Source organism: Rattus norvegicus, chromosome 2, assembly GCF_021556685.1.
Source record: "Rattus norvegicus strain SHRSP/BbbUtx chromosome 2, alternate assembly SHRSP_T2T, whole genome shotgun sequence".
Taxonomy (NCBI): domain Eukaryota; kingdom Metazoa; phylum Chordata; class Mammalia; order Rodentia; family Muridae; genus Rattus; species Rattus norvegicus.
In genome coordinates, this window is record NC_141535.1 from 187,602,050 (window position 1) to 187,618,195 (window position 16,146).

Genomic DNA, 16,146 nt, shown 5'->3' on the forward strand with positions numbered 1-16,146 from the left:
GTGTGTGTGTGTGTGTGTGTGTGTGTGTGTGTGTGTGATTGTGTGTCTGTGTCTGACTAGACACAATGAGGCAATGAGACAGAATAATACCATTATATTCTTTAACTTGTCCTGTGTTCTTGTGTGCTGCATACATTGGGTCGGGGCACACACCCATACAATGCATCTCTGGCCAGAGGAGGATGTCCTTCAGTATTACTCTCTTCCTTGTTATTTTAGGACAGTCCTACTGAGCTCATCATGTTGTTAGGCAGGCCAGCCAGGGCCAGATCTTGGGATCTTTTCTGTCTCCACTCCCCAATGCTCAGGTTACAAGCGTGTTCAGGCACACCCTGCTTTTTTTGTTTGTTTGTTTTGGTTTTTGATTTGGTTTGGTTTGGCTTTCTGAGAAAGGGTTTCTGTGTGTAGCCCTGGCTGTCCCTATCCCGGATCTCTCTCTCTCTCTCTCTCTCTCTCTCTCTCTCTCTCCTCTCTTTTTCTCCCCCTCGTCCCCCTCCCCCCAGACCAGGCTGGCTTCAAACTCAGAGGTCCACCTGCCTCAGCCTCCTGAATGCTGGGATTAAAGGTATGAGCCACCATGCTGGGCTCCATGCCTTGCTTTTTTTTTTTTTTTAATTAACTGAGTATTTAATTAATTGAGTATTTCTTATTTACATTTCAAATGTTATTCCCTTTCCCGGTTTCCGGGCAAACATCCCCCTAACCCCTCCCCCTCCCCCTCTATATGGGTGTTCCCCTCCCCATCCTCCCCCCATTACTGCCCTCCCCCCAACAATTACGTTCACTTGGGGTTCAGTCTTGGCAGGACCAAGGGCTTCCCCTTCCATTGGTGCTCTTACTGGGCCATTCATTGCTACCTATGAGATCAGAGTCCAGGGTCAGTCCATGTATAGTCCTTAGGTAGTGGCTTAGTCCCTGGACGCTCTGGTTGCTTAGCATTGTTGTTCATATGGGGTCTCGAACCCCTTCAAGCTCTTTCAGTCCTTTTTCTGATTCCTTCAACGGGGGTCCTGTTCTCAGTTCAGTGGTTTGCTGCTGGCATTCGCCTCTGTATTTGCTGTATTCTGGCTGTGTCTCTCAGGAGAGATCTACATCTGGCTCCTGTCTGCCTGCACTTCTTTGCTTCATCCATGTTGTCTAATTGGATGGCTGTATATGTATGGGCCACATGTGGGGCAGGCTCTGAATGGGTGTTCCTTCTGCCTCTGTTTTAATCTTTGCCTCTCTATTCCCTCCCAAGGGTATTCTTGTTCCCCTTCTAAAGAAGGAGTGAAGCATTCACATTTTGATCATCCGTCTTGAGTTTCATGTGTTCTGTGCATCTAGGGTAATTCAAGCATTTCATGCCTTGCTTTTTATGTGGGTGCTGGGAAGTTCAAACTCAGACACACACACACACCACCCCCCATGCTTATACAGGAAGTTGTTACTCACCGAGCTATCCTCCCAGCTTCTTTTTCCTGTATTCTTATTTTTGTAATTGTTAATTGAAATAAACAAACATGTTGTCTTAATTACCCTTGGGTCTCTATGAAGAAACACCATGGCCAGGGCAACTGATGACAGCATTTAGTTGGGGGCTTGTTTATAATTTCAGAGGGTGAGGCCCTGACAATCAGAGCAGGAAGACAACCAGGCCTGGCATTGGAGCAGTAGCAGAGACCTCACATCTGATCCACAAGTTTTACGTAGAAGAAGAGAGAGATTGGGCCTGGCATGGGCTTTTTAAACCTCAAAGCCCAGCCCCAGGGGCATACCTCCTCTAACAAGCCACACCTCCTAATCCTTCCCAAATGGTTCCACTAACTAGGGACCAAGCATTCAAACATAGGGCCTGTGGGGCCATCCTCCGTTAGGTTACCACATGCATGTAAAATCAAACCCGTCTCTAACTTGGGACTTAAAATTTGTTTTTAAATTACTTCCACATCACCATGAACAGGCTTGACTGTGGAGTTGAAGGAATGAAAAACGACAAACAGATGGACCCATGGGCACTGGGAGAAGCTGGGTCGAGGGGACTGTGGGATCTCTGATGGAGAAACCACAGCCCCTCCCCAGAAGCTCAGCATGTTTATTATAGTGAGTCGAACAGAGAGGCGAGGTTGTTACACAGATAAACAGGCAGGGTTTATGGTACACAGTTGGATCAAGGAGACACTTAGCTAGTCTCAGTAGGAATGGTCTCTGCTGAGAGCAGTCCTTAGGCTGTGCACATGGGGATGGGAACTACGGTGGACAGGTCGTCACGTGCTATCACTGTCCACACATGCACCAGACTTTGCCATTTCCCTCTAAACTTTTCTCGGGGTCGGGGAGGCTTTGCCATTCCTACAGGAACAACATGGCTAAGCCCACATCAACAACACTTATTTGTTCAGAACTTCACACACTCAGGGCTTCCTTTGTTCCCTATAGTTAACACACACACACACACACACACACACACACACACACACACACACACACACACACACGAGATCCAAGGGACTGTTACACCCATGAACTTCTGCTTAAACGAAGCAGCAGTTTCGCAGAAAGTTACCTGGTGTTGATCTGTGTTTCATTTGTGGAAAGGGTTAATCCCTTGCCCTTTGTGGCTGGTTTCTGAACTGCAGTATCATTTTCCTTTGATGAGATTAATTAGCATGAAGCAGAATCTCTTTGTCCAGCTGACTGCAGTGCTTGTTCTCTCTGATGGAATACTTGCTGTGAGCTGAGCATGGCATCCTACATGCTCAGCAAATCAGCCCGTCCTTTCCCACCACCCAACTGCCCACTAGGAAGATGCCTGAAGACTCCACCCCATCTCCTCCTCCTTCTCACCTAGTCTACTGGCCCTGAGATAATTGTGCCTTTGTTTCTGGGAGCATCTCTCTCTGACCAGCCCTTATTTCCATTCTCCTGGTACCACATCATCCTCCTCTCTCTGGCCCTCTCCCCCTCAGCTTTTATCACCAGCAGCCCCTTAGGCCAATCCCGCCGCATACTCCTTCATGCATTACATGAACGAATTTCTTGAGGGCAGTGAACCACACAGTCCGCTGTCTCTTTTCAACAGTGAAAAAGAAGCCGCTCTCTAAACACATCTTTATTGAGATGTGATTTATGGACAACAAAGCTAACAAGTTTGAAGTCTACAGTTCCGTTTCCAGTAGGTTGTAGAACAATCCCTCCATCGCAATGGGTAACATTAGACATTCTCTTCATGCTAAAGAGAAATCTTCATCCTTTCATGGTGACTTGTCATTCCGGTGCCCTGCCCCAGCCCTGTGCTCTCCTTAATCTTAGATGATCTACTTCCCTGTTCCGGCACCATCTGCCTGCGCTGACATTGTATGTATCTTGTATGTCATTATATGTCATTGTATGTACAGGTGCCACACTGTATGTCATCTTTAAATTCTGGCTTCTTATACTTAAATAATGCTTTTGAGACTCATCCGCATTGTAGCGTCTGTCCGAGCACAATTTCTTTTTGTTACCAAATAACATTAAAGCGGATACGTGTGTCACAGCTTCTCTGTTCATCAGCTGGTGGACAGCTGGTTGTTTCCACTCTGTGCAGGCTCTGTATAGACATGTTTGCATCGCTCCAGGGCATATACCTAGGATTGGAATTGCAAGATTGTGGTAACTCCTTTCTCAGTGCTCGGCGGGACTGTCAAGCTTTTTCAAAGGAGCTGCTTCCATTTTTCTTTCCCAGCAATAAGGTCTCTGATTCCTTTCTCCTCGGCAGTGATTGCTTCTCTGCGTGTTTTATCAGAGTCACGGTAGTGAGCAGAGCTTTCTGACTGGGCAGGCTTCCCTAATGACTTCTCATACGCCACCAGCCATTTCTATAATTACTTTGAAATACCATTATAATCTGTTGCCCATTTTTATTTGTATCTCTTTATTTTGTGGAGCTAGGGGTTAGAGCCCTGGCCTGTCGCGCTCTAATTAGTCATTCTGCCACTGACCTACATCCCTCACCCATGGCCTTTTTAAATTTTTGATTATTTTGGCTTCTTATTATTGGGATGGAATATTCGAAGTGCAAACCCCACATCTGATGTGGAATTCACCAGGTTAGTCTCTGGTCTCAAAGGCACTGAGATCCACCGCCTCCTGCTTCCTGAGTGCTGGGTTAAGGTGTGCACCACCTCCAGGTGCCTCCGCTTTCCTTCTTGTGTCCTTCGAAGCACAAACGTGTTCAATTTTGATGAAGTTCAAGATGTCACCTGTTATTTTGTGTTTTTTATCAGCTTGAGTCTCACCGTTATCGTGAAGATCATCACGTGACTCAGGCTGCTTAACATTCTAAGTCGTCTAGTTCTAGCTCAGACATTCAGGCCCACAATCCACTGGGAGCTTATTATTGTGTGCGATATTAAGCATTTGCCCAAATCGATTCTTTTGTATGTGGATATCCAGTCGTTCCAGTGGCTTTCATTGATTTAAGAGACCATCCCCCACCCTGTTGAATTCTTTTGCTCCCTTTGTCAAAATTCAATTGAGCATAACTGTTAGGGCCTATGTTTCTGTCCTGCCGGTCTGAGTGTGTTTACACTGAATAGGTCTTGACTGCTGTAGCACTGCAGAAAGTTTTCAGATTGGGAAGCCTGAGTCAACTAGCTTGCCTCCTGCATTTCCCCCATGAATTTTAGCATTAGTCACAGGGAGGTTCTAGAATCCCCAGAAAGGCCCTGCTTCTAATAAAGTCCCCACCTCACACCTAGCGTAAAATTGGAAAAGGAAGACTGAGCAGGTATGCTTTGGAGTTGAAGGAGAGACAGGCCCTTTGAAAGATCTCACACCAACGGAGGGTGGGAATAAGAGAGCCAAAAAGTTTGGTAAACCTCCCACTCCGGAGAGGAATGTTTGTTCAGAGAGGGCAGTTTGCACTAGCGCCAGGGGATATTGTGAAAGATGATTGAAATGGCAAAGTCCATTGATGTCCCCAGAAGGCGAGAAAGTCTGAGTAAGCAGGGCCCTCAGTCTGCTGATTGTCACAGAGGATTCTCTTCAACCCAGGGAAGCAGCTGCTGCCTGCTTTCAGCAGTGCAAAGACAAGAAACAAATAATAAGGAAGAACTGTCCTCTGCCTTTCCCTGCTTTCCTCTGGGGCTCCTCTAACTTCTGTCCTGCTTTGTTCCTCCAAAAAGAGAGGGGAGAGAGAAAAGAAAGCCAAAGAGAGACAGACACGTGGAGACAGAGAAGAGGGGGAGAGAGAAAGTTAGAGATGCTGCGGATAGAAGAGGAGTCTGGATTTCTAAAAATTAAGAGGCCTGGGTAGGTGAGATTTGCACAATAGGCAAAGGCCCTTACCAGTCTGTCTGGTATTGATTTGAGGTCAATACCAGAACCCAATAAAGGTAAACAGAGAAACAGTTCTGCTGTCATCTCAGACCGCCACAGGAGTCCTGTGGCATGAGCCAAAGACCAGTCAATCAGTTAATCAGTCTCTCTATCTCTCTCTGTCAGTCTCTGTCTCTGTCTCTGTCTCCGTCTCTGTCTCTCTCTGTCTCTGTCTCTCTCTCTGTCTCTCTCTCTCTCTGTCTCTCTCTCTCTCTGTCTCTCTCTCTCTCTCTCTCTCTCTCACACACACACACACACACACACACACACACACACACACAGAGGATCCCCTAACCCTACTGTGTAATATAACAAAATGTCTTTAACATTACACAAATGACGCCCTGTGGCTATGTAATCCAACTTCTGGGAATTTGTCCCCCAAAAAATAACATGCAAAAGGGGTAGTGGGATATTAATGACAGCATTCTCTATGAGCATTTGCAAGGCTGGAAATAGCCATGTCTCTGAAACAGGAGCACGTTTCATGATACCATGGCGTGTAAAAACTGTGGCTAGTAATACCGAGGTCACAGAACTGCATCTGTGTCTGCTGTCAGCGTCATCTTCACCCGATTACTTGCTATGGACGCCCAGCTAGGGTTTCTGCTTTCCCTGTTCTCTGTTCTCCGCTCAACACACCCTCCAGAATCTGTCTTGTGCTCTAGTGCTTCCCTGGCCCCTTCTCTTTCAGGAGAAAAGCTGGTGGTTTTGCCTCAAAACAGGCCCTACCCAACCTGGCCTCCGCTGCCTTCCGCCTCATACTCCTGCTTTCTTGCACACTGCTCTCTGCCCTTCCCCGATGTTAGAGGCATCTTTTGCTCTTTTCAGCATCTCCCCAAAGATGTCCATTGGTCTGTTCTCTCAGGCCCCTTGAGCTCTTTGTTCTAACTCCACCCACACAGACAACTTCCTTTGGTGAAATCTCTGTCTTTCCCTAGCCCCAGATTCCAGGATCCCCTACTCCTTCTCCTGATTCATTCTTTAGCCGCATGGCTTACTTCCTGGGACTTATTTTAAGGGTTACTGTCCGCTCCCCTAAGGGACTGTGTTCTGGAAAAAAGTCCTTGTGTCCACTGCTGTATCATTGGTATCACTGGTGTCTCAGCTGTGCCTGGTGAAATGAGCTTTCTAATATGTATTAAATGACTGTAACTATAAAATTAAAACTTAGGAAAATGAGGCCTTGGTTTAGAAAGTTGGAAAGTATTAACTGTTCAGTGTGATGTGCAGAGGAGCTATTGAATAGAAGAAACGTGGACTCTGGTCCTGATGCTGCATCTTTCCAGTTGGGCACACTTGGACAACCTCTCAACTTCATCATCTATGAAGTAGCCATAATGAGGTATCCCTCACAGAATTGTTGTAAAGATGAGATGAGGAGTATACGCAACAGCCTGGCACACAGTAGGCACAGTGTGAGCACCAGGCACACAGTAGGCACAGTGTGAGCACCTGGCACACAGTAGACACAGTGTGAGCACCTGGCACACAGTAGGCACAGTGTGAGCACCTGGCACACAGTAGGCACAGTGTGAGCACCTGGCACACAGTAGGCACAGTGTGAGCACCAGGCACACAGTAGGCACAGTGTGAGCACCTGGCACACAGTAGGCACGGTGTGAGTGAGCATCAGGTTTCTGTTCTGAATATCCATCGGAAGAAACTGCAGAACTGGAAATAAGTGAGGGTCTCAAATGCAGGAGCTGTGCATTTTATAGTTTCCTGTTTAGTACAAGAGTCCTCCCTAAGCACTGCGTGCTTACAGTGGAGACCAGACAAAGGCCACCTGGGTGCTGGTTCACCTTTGACATGAGCTCTCTGGCACTGAGTCCTCACCTATCTGGCCTGTTTCCATGGTATTAACATTAAGAGGTTGTATTAAGTGACTTTTAGTCCATTAAGACTCGAGATGCCATAATTAAAACAGGCAAGCCATCCCACCTTAGCCTAGGCAAAGCTGCACCCTACCGTAGTCTAGCCTTCCGAAGACATGCAGACCAGATGTTTCCAATCAGACATAAAAGACTCCATTCTTTGGTATTTGAGGGCCAAAGGAAACTAGAGAATTTTTAAAACGCATACAGTAAATGAACTTTCCTTTTTCCCCTGATTTCTACATAGCTGCCCAGATGGTGTTCAACTTAAGTCACGAAAGAAAAGCACATATTACGCACCTTTGGGTTGGGATTTACTCTGTGAATCTATGGCCCTGAAGGAAAGTGTTTTTGTTTTAAGCCAAGAAGTCGATGCAGGCAATTCTCAACTACAACCCAGCACCGGCCCCGGGCACCCACACCGATGTGGCTGAAGCCAGAGCGCAGTGGAGAGTGGCTGGGAGGGATGTGGCTAACTTCCTCCCTCCTGTGGAAAGTTCCCTGGCCTTCCACAGTGTCTCACCACGGCAGAGGATGAGACGCCTGCTTTACGGGGCCCAGAGCTGCAGTCAGCAGGTTAGCAGCCCTGGCTTTGCTTCTCCGAGTGGGGGAGGGGTGTCAGCTGCTCAGGACTCCCTCCAGCGACTGACCACAAAGCTTTCAAACGCCCCGTTGGCAAGGCCCCTGACTTTACTCAGCTGAAAACTGAGGATCTCATCTGGGAAGGGTCAGTTAAAAGATGACAGCGTTGCCCAAAGTAAACAAAGGGGACAACCACAACCAAATCCTTCTGAGCAGCCTTTCTTTACAATTCCCAGCCCAGCCCGCCGGGGCTCCGGCTGAAGTCCCCACCCGCTGCCTCTGATGCCCCCATGAGGCCTTGTCTGAGTAAGCTTAGCTGACCTCAGGACTGCAGCCTGTAAGCCTGCCCTCCCTGCCCTCTCCCCTGAGCGCAGAGCTGTTGAGATTAGAGTTTAAAGCTGCAGCATGAAGACTAGCTCATTCTTCAAGATCACCGAACACAGAACAGAACACAAGAAATGAGTAAACGCTGCTTAGCGAGGTGGATCCAGAGGAAGTTTGGGGCCTGACCTGGTCTTTTTCTTCCTGGTCTATTCAGCACTCAGGTCCCTGTACACTGTTTCTAAGAACTATGAAATAAGAGGCTCTCTGTCCACTTTTCCTTTGCTGTGGAGCCAGAGTCTCTCCTGGAACTCACGCTGTAGAGCAGTCTGACTTCGAACTCACAGCCATCTGCCTGCCTCGGCCTCCTCCCAAATGTTGGGATTAAAGAGGTGCATTCCCTTGGGGGTTGGGGATTTAGCTCAGTGGTAGAGCGCTTGCCTAGCAAGTGCAAGGCCCTGGGTTCAGTCCCCAGCTCCGAAGGAAAAAAAAAAAAAAAAAAAAAAGATGTGCATTCCCACTTTATCTTTTTTTGAGTTTTATTTCTTTTATGTGGGCTTCACCTGCATATGTGAGCCTTATACCAGGGAGGCCAGAAGAGAGTATCTAACTCTCTGAGACTGGAATCCCAGATGATTTGGGTACTGGGAATTGAACCAGGGTCCTCTGCAAGATCAGACAGTGCTCTTAACCTCTGAGCCACGTCTCTAGCCCCATCTGTCTGCTTCTTGATTCTAAGAAAATCTTACTCTGTTGATCTTGAAGCCTGTCTAGAAAACAAATTTTGAATTTAGACTTGATCAAGAGGTCTACTAAGGCTTCCACTTCGTGTGCCTTGTTCACAAGATATGTTCAGGTTACTCCGAACTTCTTTAGAGCATTCTGAGGACAGCTGCTGAGTAAAGGAGAAATGGGCGCTCGGGACCATAAACCCCTGGAATCCTGTCACTACACTAGCTGTGTGGATTAATACACACAGATTATCTTCTCTAACACAGTGTTTGCTTTAGTCAGGGTTACAGGGTTACTGTGACTAAAGCAACCTGGGGAGGAAAGAGTTTATTCATCTTACTCTTTCTCATCGCTGTTCATCATTGAAGGAAGTCAGGACTGGAACTCAAACAGGGCAGAAACCTTGAGGCAGGAGCTGAGGCAGAGGCCATAGAGGGGTGCTGGTTACTGGCTTGTTCCTCTTCCCTTGCTAAGCCAGCTTTCTTAGAGAACCCAGGACCACTGCCCAGGGATGGCTCCACCCACAGTGGCTGGGCCCTCTCCCATGGATCACTAATTAAGAAAATGCCTTACAGGCTTGCCTACGGCTGAATCTTACTCAATTGAGCTTCCTCCTCTCTGATAACTCTAGCTGTGTCAAGTTTTTATAAAACCAGCCAGGACAGATTCTTCCTTATAATATCATGGTAGGGGGGAAGGTTCCCCTGGCATGCAACGCGGCTTGTGACAGGCCGCTCCGGCTTCCACCAATCCCCAGCCCTCGGACCCTGCTTGGCTCTGCTAGACAAGATAGGGAGGGCCCTGAGCCAGGGTGGTTGTGGCCAAGGTGCAGGGGAAGAGTGAGCAAGGAGAAGTCCTAAGGAGGAAAAGTCAAGAGGGAGGATAGCAGCAAAGAGCCACCGAGTGCCACACAGGGCCGGAGACTTTTGGCTTTGAATGGAAGGATATTCCTGAGCGTGAAAAAAGAACACGTAGATCCAAGACTCTGGTGCCTGGGAGATGCTCCGCCTGGGACGATATCTTTGCCACAAACCAGAATTTAAGCCTCTCCAAAATGTGTGGTAGAACTAAAGAAAAAGACACCAGCCAGCGGTCCTCAGAACTGCGGCTGGCTCCCTCGATAATTCCAGGCAAAGATTAGAGATCGCCACTGCAGCCCAAGATGCTTGATGTGAAAGCTTGGGCAGAGAATGGCGCGAGCTGCAGGCACCCACGTGGCTTCCTCACAACAGTGGCTTGGCCCTCCAGTCAGGGTTCCTAGCTAGCGCAGAATTGGCCTGGAATTTGACCAAGATGGCTGAAGCCAGGGGGAAGGAGCAAAGGAAAGGGAAAAAAAAAGTCAAGAAAATATTGCAAAACAACTGAAAAAGGATTGAAGGAATGCACAGGTTCTAAAACTAGTGAAGTCATCTGGAAAACCCTTCGCACTGGGAGGACTACATGGTTTCCTTGGACTTCATGATAGCGCTTTTTAGCAAATTAAATCGAACTGTACACTGCATACAAGAATCTTGTGGTGGCCGCAACACTGTAGTAATATCTGGGATTGGAAAAAGAAGTTTGTTGGTTTCTACTGACAGGTAATATAAGCGAGCATTTATCACACAGGCGAAACACACCTTAGCACAAAAATTCTGCTGCAAAATCGCACTCTTGTGTTCACCGTGAGGCAGAGACTACTACATTCTACACCAGCCTTCTGCTGGGTCTCAGTCAAAATACGAGTCACTGAAGAGGTTATGTAAATTACCTTTAAGCTCTGTATGCTCAACCTGTAATAAAAATTCTCTAAACTGACCACCATTTGCTATTTGGGAACTTATGTATGCACACGGAAAATTGTATTTTTGTGACAACTGCTGCAAACCATTGTCTTGCTGGGTCAAACACTGCCCACTGGATAGGAGAATTTTCTTACTTCAAGTACATGAGGTACTAAGAAGAGGACCATGGTGCATACCTGGCAATGATGTCATACCTTGGGCTGGGTTTTTTCTTAGACTCTTGAGAGCAGTGAAATAGTTAACTGCCACCAGATAACTTGCCGATGACATAGATCCAGATTTGGGTTTCGTTCTTTTTGTAACTAATAATGGAAATGGTGTCTTGTCCCTTTTTGCTCATGCAGATTCAAAGTGAAAATTAAAAACTCAAGTGTATGAAGTCATACTTCATAAATGATAGAGGTTTAAATTTAGGAAACATTGTATGGGTGTAGTAGTGACTGCAGAAGCCAGATAAAATGGCAGTTAGAAGAACAGAGCTAAGGGTCTTTCAATGGCGAAACAGACATCACACTGTTAAATGTGGCTTTCTTAGACTTTTTTGGGGGGGGGGAACGGGGGCTTCCAAGGCAGGGGGATTCTCTGTGTGGTCTTGGCTATCCTGGAACTTGCTCTGTAGACCAGGCTGGTCTCGAACTCAGAGATCCTCCTGCCTCTGCTTCCCCAGTTCTGGGTTCGAGTGTGCACCAGAGCTTTTCTAAATGCTGTAGCTCCATTTGCTGCAGTATTTAGTGACTTAGTAACATTTTCTGCACTTCTGCTAATTGAATCTGAGGGTACAGCATTTGTCAAATAGTCTTGATAAAAATGAAACTAAATATTGAAATAAATTTGTTATTTTTAATGAACAGATATTATCTTGGTAATTTTGTGGGAGGAACTATATGCTATACTTAGTGCAGAAACATAAGAAATTGTTAGTAGTTCCGGGACGGTTACTGTCCTTTCCCAGATGAGGAAATTTAGCCTCAGAAGTTTAAAGACGACGGTCATGTAAGGACTAGGAAGAGAATTAGAACTTTGCAACTTCCTAATTCCATATCAAGGGCATTGGCTGCCTCGTCACTGCATGTGGACACAGAGTCGGTGGCTCTGGGCCACTGTCAGATAAGAGTGTGTTCTTTGTTAGCCCACACATGCAGAGGGCAGGAAATGGATGCCTCAGGGGTGAGGTCGCTTTTCATGTGCAGCTTTTTTTTTTTTTTTTTTTGTAAACCAATAACAAAGGCTAATCAGATACCAGTCAAGGGCATTAAGGCTGCCAGTAATCTCTACCACAGACCAAAGGATGCTGACTGGTCCCCAGGGGTAGGTCTGCGATGCTTAGAAACGCTCAGTCTTCCTTTTCTCTGGGACTACATCCCACTTCCTTGACGCTCAAACAAGCATTGCTTACCTTGATATTGATTGAGCCTTCTTCACTCTCTGGGGCTACACTTTTGGGGCATTATCTGATTCCCCTGAGGACAGTGAGTGCCAAAGCAGAGCACCCCGAATGATGAGCTGAGGTGGGCACTAGGAGGGAGTATGTGAAAGCTAGCTCCCATGTAGCTCCTGTTTTAAAATCTAAAGAAGAGATTCAGCTTCACCAACACTGAAGTAGCACAGCGTAGGGTGTAGACAATCATTAGTAAGTGAGGTGGCTGGGGTGTGCACTCAGTCTTTGGGTTTTGTTTGCTAACAGTGCTCGGAGCTAACTCTCAGAAGGAAAGAGAGCTCTTCCGGGCAGGGCATGTCTTGTTCTAACTGTATCCCCCACCCCACCCCTGAATCCTTTGCTAGCACTAAATGATCGGTCCCTGGTTAAAGGGATGTAACCCTTATGAGAACCCGATTGACTTTCTTTTTCCCTTCCTTGTGCCATCCACTTGGCATGAGCTATGTCTTCTTCAGTATTCTGCCGAGACCTGACCAGATAACAAAGCTGCTTGAGAAGTGTGAACTGGACGTTGTCACGGAGAGGAAGATGGAGGCATGTAATATTTTACGTGTTTCCACGTGTCCCCGAGGCAGCAGTTACTGTAGGTGGGCAGACGTACACTACGCAGAGGCACAGCGGAAGGGAAGCACCACAGGACTCATGGGTGTGACACGCTGGGCTCAAAGCTGTGCAACCTGAGGAATGGGGGCTGGGTACCTTCAAATGGCACTGCCCTGCAGCTCCCCCTCACAGCGGCAATGGCGGAGGCAGGTTTGGGGAGAAAGAAAACCCAGTTCTGCTACTGTCCTGGTCGGGTGATCTTGGGCAAGTCCCCAGCAATCCCCACCTTTTACCCCAGGAAAATGGTTCTCTTCCTGCACGTTAAGTGAGACTGGGTGGTTTTGGAAGACTCTCCATGTTCTAAAGCAGCCCTGAGTATTAGTGAAACATCTGATTGATGAAAGCAACTGACATTTTGAGTTTATAAGGTTGGATGAGCTAAAAATACCATATTGCTCCCAAATCTTCCATGGCCCATGACTGTCTCGCCTCAGGCACTGGCTGTCCATGCAATGCCTCTGGACCATCCAGTAGTTAGAGTACGGCATGCGGCTACTTCCAATGTCTGTTAAGTCCATAATATGTCAAGGACAAACAAGTAATGAAATAGTACACAATATCATACATATATCTACAAACAAACGTGCATACACACCTATGCATAGAAAAGATCTGAAAAGAACCCACTATATTCTTAAGAAAACCTTTAGATGTATGGGTTGAGTGTGTATGGGTGTTTGGTTTGCATGTATGGCTATGAACACTTGTGTACCTGGTGCCTGAGGAGGCCAAAATGGTTGTGAGCTGCCATGTGGGCACTGAAAACGAAACCTGGGCACTTGGAAGAACAGCAGATGCTTTGAACTGTGGAGGTGTTCTCCATCCTCTTTAAGTTCTATTGGATCGTTTGCTTTTAATAAACTAGTCTAGGAGTTAAAAATAAGTGTTTTTAGTCTAAGCTTTAAAGCCTTGTACAAATGTCATAATCTCTGTAATAAGGGAGCCCAGAGTCTTCAAGAGGCAGCTTTACCAGAAACCAACCTCTGAGCTCTGTAATGGAGCCTCTGCTAAAGGCTTGAAGGCCCAGAGACTCTGTACAGATCAGAGCTACATGGGAGCACCTGCTCGCATCATCTGAGAGTTTCACTGAATTACCTCGGGTAACTGGGGCTTTCCCCAGCACTTAATGAGTTTGGTTTTCTACACCAGGCTTTTGAGCTAAATGATCTATAGGGACCTTTCTACTCTAAAGTCCAATGATTCTGAGTAACACTCCATGCAAAAGACCTGCATACAAAAGCAGACATATCATATGGAGGCAAGGCAGTAGTTTCATTCTTGCCACAAAGAAAGTGAAAGTTCATGTAACCCCCCATCTCTCCTCCTTCTCCTTTCCTCCTCACTCCTTCCACTATTTATTTAAACTACAACCTTCCACTTCAGAAGTTGAACATTCAGATCTGTATTTCGTAGCCTCCCTTGCAACTGTGAACAGCATGAGGATCTGCCTTGGATATTGGCTCAGGGACTCAGACCCAGAGCTGCACTGCTGGTGGCTCAGGTGTCAGGGCCCAGCAGCCAGCACTGCCATAGGCCCAGCAGAGCTGTCCCTGCCATGCAGGCCTTGGCATCTTTGGGAGCTGTTGACCTGTACTGCTTTTAAACCCAAGCCTGCCATTCTTCCTGACTTCTCATATCCTCTAATAAATTCCTCTCTTGGCTTCAATTAGCCTGAGTTGTTTTGGTTTCTCTTGGCAACTCCCACCCCTGCCCCCTCCTGGCTGACATACTTATTTTTTAAAAGAACATGGACTTATTGCATCCCTCACAGATACCCCCCAGACAGGGTTTCTCAGTGTAACAGCCCTGGCTATCCTTGAACACATTCTGTAGATCAGGCTGGCCTGGAACCCATAGAGGTCTGTCTGCCTCTGCCTTCAGAATGCTGGGACTAAAGACACGTACCACCATGCCAGGCTCAAACATGTACTTCTCTTTACAGTAGAAAATAGACAAGAAAAAGATATACTATCCTTTCTCTTTCATGACCCCCTCATCCACCTAGATCCTTTATTTAGAATGCATACACCATGACTAGTTCTTATGGCCTCCACACATGTGTATTTCTTTATTCAGAATGTATATAACACGACTAGTTCTTATGACCTCCACACACACTGTATCCCTTTCACTGTGTATATTCATTGGACCTATTATAGGTTACATAATGTAATTTTCATATATATGTTCAGTTTAATTCAAGCCTATTCTCCACAGGCTCCCTTCTCCCCTTTCCCTCCCTTTATATGTCTACGTCCATGTCATATTTATATGCATGATGTTATGGGACTACATAAAATCTGAGAGCGACTTGTGAGAGAAAACACACTTGTTTTTCCAAGACTGATTCAATTCACTTAATGTGGTTATTTCTAGTTGTATTCATTTCTGCCAAGAGACATAACTTTGTCCTTCATGGCTAAAAAATATATTCTGTATACATTTATCACATTTATTTATTTATTTATTCATTTATTCCTCTGTTGTTGGAACCAAGACTGACTCTGAAACGTAGTTATTATTGAGGAGCACCATGCAAACATCTCTACAGAGTGTGTGAAGACACTGGAGTCCTCTGGATATGTATCCTCGAGTGCTATACTTAGTGCATAATCTAGACCCATTTTTAGCTTATTGACAGACTTCCATGTCAGTTGGACCAGTTTGCATTCCCGCCAGCGATATACAAGGCTTCTCCTTTGTCCGTATCCTCACAACATCCGTTCTTATCTTGCTTTCTTACTAAGTGCCACTGGGACTGGGATGGGATGGACTCCCTTCCATCCCTCTGATGGCAGTGTGCTGCTGCCCACTTACAAATGTTCATTGCCATTTGTACCTGATCCTTTGAGAGCTGCCCATCCCTTGTGTCAGCCCATTTGTTGACAGGGTTTTGTGATTCCTTGCTTCTCCGTGTTCTCTAGAAATTAATCCTCTGTCAGACATATAGCTAGAAAGCCCACCTCCCACTATGCAAGTTGATCCTTCACCTGATAAATCCTCTCCTTGGTTATGTGGACATTTTAACTCAGGATCTTCCATTTAACAATTGTTGGAACTATTTCCTGAGCCACTAGAGGCTCAGTCGGAAAACTCCTACCCAATCCATATTCTGGAATATTTTTGTACCTTTTTCCTCTAACATTTTCAGGGTTTTGGGTCTTGTTTTATGGCACTCTAAATTAAGTCATTTGGACTTGATCGTTGTGTAGGGCTATGGGGATCTAGTTTGACTCTTCTATGTGTGGACGCCCATGTTTCCCAGAGCCTTACTGAAGAGACTGTTTTACAGGCAGCTTTGTCAAAGCCACTCTGCTCTGCTCTGTCTCTTACAGTCTACCCCACCGATTATTTAATTGTTGAGATCTTTCACTTCCTTGATTATGTTTATGCCAAGTAACTGTTTTGTTTCTGTTTGTTTTAGAAAATTTTGAGTGGAGTTGTTTGCATGAGCTTACCTGCTTTCTTG

At 46.3% G+C, this 16,146-nt stretch overlaps 1 pseudogene; it reads left to right on the forward strand.

Moving 5' to 3' along the window:
* Window positions 1-9,928: 9,928 nt before the first annotated feature.
* Window positions 9,929-10,312, forward strand: LOC147996443 (small integral membrane protein 15-like; annotated as a pseudogene).
* The last annotated feature ends 5,834 nt before the right edge of the window (window positions 10,313-16,146 follow it).